This window comes from Salvelinus sp. IW2-2015, unplaced genomic scaffold (assembly GCF_002910315.2).
Source record: "Salvelinus sp. IW2-2015 unplaced genomic scaffold, ASM291031v2 Un_scaffold8876, whole genome shotgun sequence".
NCBI classification, from domain to species: Eukaryota; Metazoa; Chordata; class Actinopteri; order Salmoniformes; family Salmonidae; genus Salvelinus; species Salvelinus sp. IW2-2015.
The window spans coordinates 9,801-17,364 of record NW_019950135.1 but is presented as its reverse complement, the minus strand read 5'-3'; positions in this window follow the sequence as shown (position 1 = coordinate 17,364).

The following is a 7,564-nucleotide window of genomic DNA, read 5'->3' as shown; positions in this document are numbered from 1 at the left end:
GCAGATAAGTATTGCTGGTAACCTCATATGTACATTTCCACAATTTGAACCCCAAGATCACATACAGGCTGAGATACGCTATTTATCCTGTCACGTACCAACAGAATCCAATAGGCTGGTAACCCCTGCATACTGAAATATATATAATATACATACATCACATACATACAATCCCATGGTCAATGTACCCAACGACCACTAATTACAAGGCGGTACACAGCCATTCATCGAACAGCCAAGACCCATAAGGGATTTTGGCTACTCACACCATGTCAGCGAACCTTCAAGACACCATAAGGCTGGTACATTCACACCACTGTCACGAACACTTAAGACCATAGGCCGGTACGACACAATCCCATGCTCACGAACCCAAAGCAACACACTACCATAAAGCAGCTGTACGCACACAACAACCCATAGTCACAGAACCCAAGACCATATAAGGCTGGTACCAATGCTCAACGAACCAAGACCCCCAATAAGGCTGGTATCCCCATGGTAGAACCCAAGACCCATAGGCTGGTACCCACAACCACCAATGTCACGAATACCCAAGACCCCACATAAAGACTCGTAACCACACACGATCACACATTGTCTCATCGCAACCAAGACCCAAAGTGCTTGGTACCTTCTTGGACCATTTGGTATCCCTCCCCGCCATCCGTAACTCTCTTAGACCACATAAAGGCTGTACATTTGATAAAGGTCTGGTTCTCAGTACCGTGAAAACTACACATCCAACACGGGCAATTTCTAACTGAGTGGGTTTTTGAGGGGTGGGGCAATCGAATTGGCAACCCGGGGACACAACTGCGATAGGAGCGTTTAGTAACATTCCTCTAATAAGCATGATAATCTCCCAACCAACTTGTTTGCTGTCGGAAATTACTCTTTCCATTGTATGCTCATGATCTCCATACTAAATGCATTCGCGGTTTCGCCGAGTCACGTTTCAATTATGGGGTACCGCACTTTATTCTTGCAGAACCTACCCGACCGCCACGAATACCTAACCTATTGTTGTCTCAGCGCTAGGAGGAGATGCTTGTTCACCGACACCACACGCAATAAAGAGATACGAGGCGAAGACCTGTTGTGAGAGGCTGCAATGCGAAGGCAGGGACGATTGATTTTCCTCTTTCGTACTTTAACTAATTTGCCACTTCGATCATCGAACCATTATGTGTATCGAACATATAAACACTGTACAATGAAATGCGGTGAATTGTTATTCACCACGGTAGTGGCATTAACTTGAGTGGTGATCGGCTAACGTGGCATGTCACGTAACTGCGATCTGCAGCAGATGTACAAGAAGCATAAATGCTGGGTCTAACGCTGATAGAGAGCCCTCCCACAATCAAAGCTCTTCGCCGTTAACAATTCTGCGGATTGATGATTAACACTTGCGCTGCGCGACAACTGATCAACAATTCAGAGGGGCAGTATTACATCATTCCAGTCACTAGGTGGACCAACCGTGTATATGTCCGAGAGAACATACTAATCGCATAGAGTCCGGAGTCATGATAAGTTTATGAAGTTAAATCATTTCTGGTACATATATACCAAGGTAGGTACCTTACCTCCACCAGAGTTTTTATCGTCTCTCCGAGTTGTCTTCGACTAAGAAGTGCCACAAAGAGGCGGACTCTGCGCTGCTCCTACCAGTAAAGACCTAGCAATCGTATGTCCATGCGCTCACTACTGCAGGCCCGTGGGAGAGCTAGCGTACACACTAAATCCATATTCAGCATTCCACAGAAGCTACCGATGCGCTCATTGATGGACACTATCTATATACATGACTAACGAATATAGAAGACGCTCCATGTGGAGACAAAAGTAGTCTAATATGGAGTATTCTTATTCTATATTAAATACATTATTGGTCTTGAATAGGAAAGTCAGGTGAAAAAGTAAAACCCAATAAGCAATGATTTCACATACATCGTATGATCGTGCGTCTGTACATTTGATGAGAGACTCGAAAGCGGTACAGAAACTGCACTTCATCTCTCTACAGCACATCACGTCACAGACTAGCACACATCACTACATATTCAGACCAGAGTTCCTGCATTCGCATCAGACAGAGCACATCATCACAGGACATCAGCGAGACATCATCACACATGCTACACACACACGACATACACAACACAACTGCGAGGAACAACTATCACAACACACTAACACGAGAAATATACACTCATCCATTCCAATCACACACACACGAACCACATCACGAATTAGGACTCCAGAAAGAGCGCAGACCAAGACAGCACTGTAAAACGTTCGTACGAGATTGCCTGGCAGCCCGAGGGACCCAAGTAGCACCTTAAGCAGGGAATCAAGACAAACACAGCTAAAGAACTGATCCAAACAGCAGCAGAGTTCAGACACGAAAAGATGTAGACAGACGAGGGCACAGAACAGCCGAAACAGGATAATAGGGATTCATTCAAAGGGAAAGAATGTACAAAAACCACTCTCACAACGCACTTTTGGTTTTTCCTCATATTCTTCAGTTTAATGTCTTATCACTGGCACTGGAGCGAACACTCGTTGATGTGCCTGAGATACTGATCTCAGTGTCTTCTTTCGGAGCGATGGATATATTGACCATGACAAGAGACGAGCACCGCCCAATGAACAGGCTAACCGTTCTATGTCACCCTAAGGTGATATCAGTCGGAAGTAGCGAGGCGCCAGAGAGGGATGCGATTGATGATCGGACAGATGACACGACAGCCAAGAGGTGAGAGGTCGGAACGCGGAGAAGTTGCTGAGACACAGACAGCCGCAGCCAGGACACGGCAGCACGACACCAAAAGACATCGACCAGAAACCGCTACTTGCCTTCAACGCCCAGTCATCCCACGCGCGAACCATGTGGCGAGACACGAGGGCGCGACACATCGCGAGAAGTGAGGAGCTCGCACTTCACTCGAGCGCAACACCAGCCAGTCGACGGTGCCCTCTACACTCAGGCGACCGCAGAAACCATCAAACATTGCACTGGCCTGCACTGGCTGCTGAACATATAGAGCTGTAACACAAGGACCGCACCGCGCACTGAGTTGCCCGCAGCCGCGAGTGCTGCAGCTCGTGACGCGCAGATTCCTGCCACGGCCAGGCACTCTCGGCCTACTGCGAGACGATCCTTCATGGCACAGGTAACAAACCAGAACACCTCGCTTGTACCGGAGAGCCTCCGCTCTTCCAGTGTCTCCAAGGCACACTTAGGGACATCTCAGTCTGGTAGATAGAGACTTTTTAAGGCCCTCTAGCCAAAAGCACAGGTCACCAAAACCCCAAACCACTCCACACTCCTATCCCTCGCACGCTGCTCATTGCTTATGATCCGATCCATTGCACACCCCAGGACAATGGATCGGATCCCAGCCGGAGAACCAGACAACGACGCTGTAAAAGGGGCGGATGAAGCGGTCTTCTGGTCAGGCTCTGGAGACGGGCACTCGCCCCCCTAGCATACTACTCGCCAATGTCCAGTCTCTTTACAACAAGGTTGATGAAATCCGAGCAAGGTAGCATTCCAGAGAGACATAAAGACTGTAACGTTCTTTGCTTCACGAAAATGGCTCACTCGAACACGTATCGCTAGTCGCATCGGATCATGCCCTAGCCTGGTTCCTGCATCGCGTCGCGACCGACAGAAAACAACATCTTTCTGGTAGGAAGAGGGGAGGGGAGTATGCCTTATGATTAACGAGACGTGGTGTGATTATACAACACACAGGAATTCAAGTCCTTCTGTTCAGTCCTTCTGTTCACCTGACTTAGAATCCTCACAATCAAATGCAGACCGCATTATCTCTTCAATTAAACCCCCCCCCCAAGCAGACACATCGTGGCCCTGAACAAACTTATCATCGTCTATGTAAACTGGAAACCACATATTCTGAGTCTGCATTCATTGTAACTGGGGATTTTAACAAGGTAATCTGAAAACAAGACTCCCTAAATTCTATCAGCATATCGATTTTGCTACCAGGGCTGGTAAAACCCTGGATCATGTTATTCTAAATTCCGCGACGCATATAAGGCCTCCCGCCCTCCTTTCGGAAAAGCTGACTACGACTCCATTTTGTTGCTCCCTGCCTATAGACAGAGACTAAAACAGGAAGCTCCGTGCTCAGGTCTGTTCAACGCTGGTCCGACCAATCTGATTCCACGCTTCAAGATTGCTTCGATCACGTGGATTGGGATATGTTCCGCATTGCGTCCAACAACAACATTGACGAATACGCTGATTCGGTGAGCGAGTTATTAGCAAGTGCATCGGCGATGTCGTACCACAGCAAACTATTAAAACATTCCCAAACCAGAAACCGTGGATTGATGGCAGCATTCTCGCGAAACTGAAAGCGAGAACCACTGCTTTTTAATCAGGGCAAGGTGACTGGAAACATGACCGAATATAAACAGTGTAGCTATTCCCTCCGCAAGGCAATCAAACAAGCTAAGCGTCAGTTTAGAGACAAAGTGGAGTCGCAATTCAACAGCTCAGACACAAGAGGTATGTGGCAGGGTCTACAGTCAATCACGGACTACAAAAAGAAAACCAGTCCCGTCGCCGACCACGATGTCTTGCTCCCAGACAAACTAAACAACTTCTTTGCYCGCTTTGAGGACAGTACAGTGCCACTGACACGGCCCACTACCAAAACCTGCGGACTCTCCTTCACTGCAGCCGACGTGAGTAAAACATTTAAACGAAAGAATAACAATAACAATGACAATAACATACAGCTGGCGGGTTATACACTGTATTGCCAGGATAGAACAGAAGCCTCTGGTAAGACAAAGGGTGGCGGTCTATGTATATTTGTAAACAACAGCTGGTGCACGATATCTAAGGAAGTCTTAAGGTTTTGCTCGCCTGAGGTAGAGTATCTCATGATAAGCTGTAGACCACACTATTTACCAAGAGAGTTTTCATCTATATTCTTCGTAGCTGTCTATTTACCAGCACAAACCGAKGCTGGCACTAAAACCTCACTCAATGAGCTGTATACSGCCATAAGCAAACAGGAAAATGCTCATCCAGASGCGGCGCTCCTAGTGGMCGGGGACTTTAATGCAGGGAAACTTAAAGCAGGAAGCACCAGTGACTCGGTCAATAGAAAAGTGGTCGGATGAAGCAGATGCCAAGCTACAGGACTGGAATATGTTCCGGGATTCTTCCGATGGCATTGAGGAKTACACCACATCAGTCACTGGCTTCATCAATCAGTGCATCGATGATGTCGTCCCCACAGTGACCATACGTACATAACCCAACCAGAAGTCATGGATTACAGGCAGCATCCTCACTGAGCTAAAGACTAGAGCTGCCGCTTTCAAGGAGCGGAACTCTAACCCGGAAGATTATTGGAAATCCCTCTATGCCCTCCGAGGAACCATCAAACAGGTAAAGCATCAATACAGGACTAAGATCAAATAGTATTACACCGGCTCTGACGCTCGTCGAATGTKKCAGGGCTTGCAAACCATTACAGACTACAAGGGGATGCACAGCCAAGTGCTTGCCCAGTGACACAAGGATCCCAGACGGGCTAAACTACTTCTATGCTCGTGTCGGGTTCACCCAGGGGTCATAAAAAGGGTTGTACCCAAATGTTTGGTTTATTAGAATAATGTATTTATGCTTATTTTTTATTAATAGAAAGGGGGGATTAAAGACCCCTCCCTCTTACAGTTACAGGGTTTAGACTACGGATTAACAATATATATATTCATTGTAGAAGTTTAGTATTGTTCTACATTTGTATTTTAGTTTCTCTCTCTCTCTGCCTCATTATAAAGAGGCCCTTAGACAGAACAGGGGAGTGAAGGAGATAAGACTAGGTAAACATTCCACAATAGGTCAACTTTGGGGAAGGGACATTTACTGCTAAGTGTTTAGCTAACAATAAAGGGCCTGTTTATACAGCTTTGTAGGCATGGTTTTGGTCCCAGGAGTAGAGGATGATATAGGCAGTGACGTCACTAGGGCGCGACTTAGGGTTTAATAAAACCACTGGAGACCTTTTGTTTGAGGCAGAACTTACTCAGAAACATGCGTGCTATGTTCCTGTTTGTCAACTTCTGTCTGCAATTGCATTAATAAAGGTTTTTGAATGATTTAATTAAAGATATTGTCATAATGCTAATTTCACCAATGAACCAATGATTGACAAAAAAGGACGTAAGGAACGAACCCTAACACTCGCGTCGGGGCAATACACTGAACCATGCATGAGAGCACCAGCTGTTCCACATGACTGTGTGATCACGCTCTCCACAGCCGATGTGAGTAAGACCTTCACAAGGCGCTGGGCCAGAAGATTACCAGAGATCTTGTACTGTGAGCATGCGCTGACCAACTGGCAAGTGTCTTCACTGACATTTTCAACCTCTCCCTGTCCGAGTCTATAATACCAACATGTTTAAGCAGACCACCATAGTCCCTGTTCCAAGAAAACTTACTAACACTAACTAAACGATTACCGACCCATAGCACTCACGTCTGTAGCCATGAAGTGCTTTGAAAGGCTGGTCATGGCTCACCTCAACACCATCATCCCAGAAATCCAAGACCCACTCCAATTCGCATACCGCGCCAAAAAATCAACAGATGATGCAAATTCCATTGCACTCCACACCGCCCTTTCTCACCTGCACAAAAGGAACACCTATGTGAGAATGCTATTMATTGACTACAGCTCARGGTTAAACACCATAGTACCCTCAAATCAATAAGCTAAGGATCCTGGGACTGCCTGATGAGCCACCCCCTGGTGGTAATGGTAGGTAACAACACATGCGCCATGCTGATCCTCAACACTGGGGCCCCTCAGGGGTGCGTGCTCAGTCCCCTCTTGTACTCCCTGTTCACTCAAGACTGCACGGCCAGGCATGGCTCCAACACCATCATTACATTTGCTGATGACAACAGTCGTAGGCCTGATCAATGACGAGCCAGCCTATAGGGAGGAGGTCAGAGACCTGGCCGTGTGGTGCCAGGAGAACAACCTCTCCCTCAACGTGATCAAGACAAAGGTGATGATTGTGGACTACAGGAAAAAGAGGACCGAACACGCCCCCATTCTCATCGCCGGGGCTGCAGTGGAGCACGTTGAGAGCTTCAAAGCGGTACCGGAGCGCCAGGTCTAGGTCCAAGAGGCCTGTCCTGAACATCTAGTGAAACGGCTACCCAGACTATTTGCAGTTTTTTTTGTTGTAACTTTGGCAAAAGGTAAAGTCTACAACAGATTCTAGTTTTGGGAAACAGAAAACCTACCGAGATATTATGTTTCATCAATGAGAATCTCGCTCCGTCTTCTCCCACTGACGGCCACTGGACTTCCTCTCATCACCATATTTGGAGTGGAAATACCAACCGAATGCTTCAGATGTATCCATCCGGTGAAACATCTGGCTCGTTGTTCATCTGTGACTGACTGTTGTGGGAAATGCTGTGTTGTTACTGTTGGCACGGCACCAGGACTGACGATTACAGCTGAGTGGCTGTGTCGGGTCAGGCGGAGTT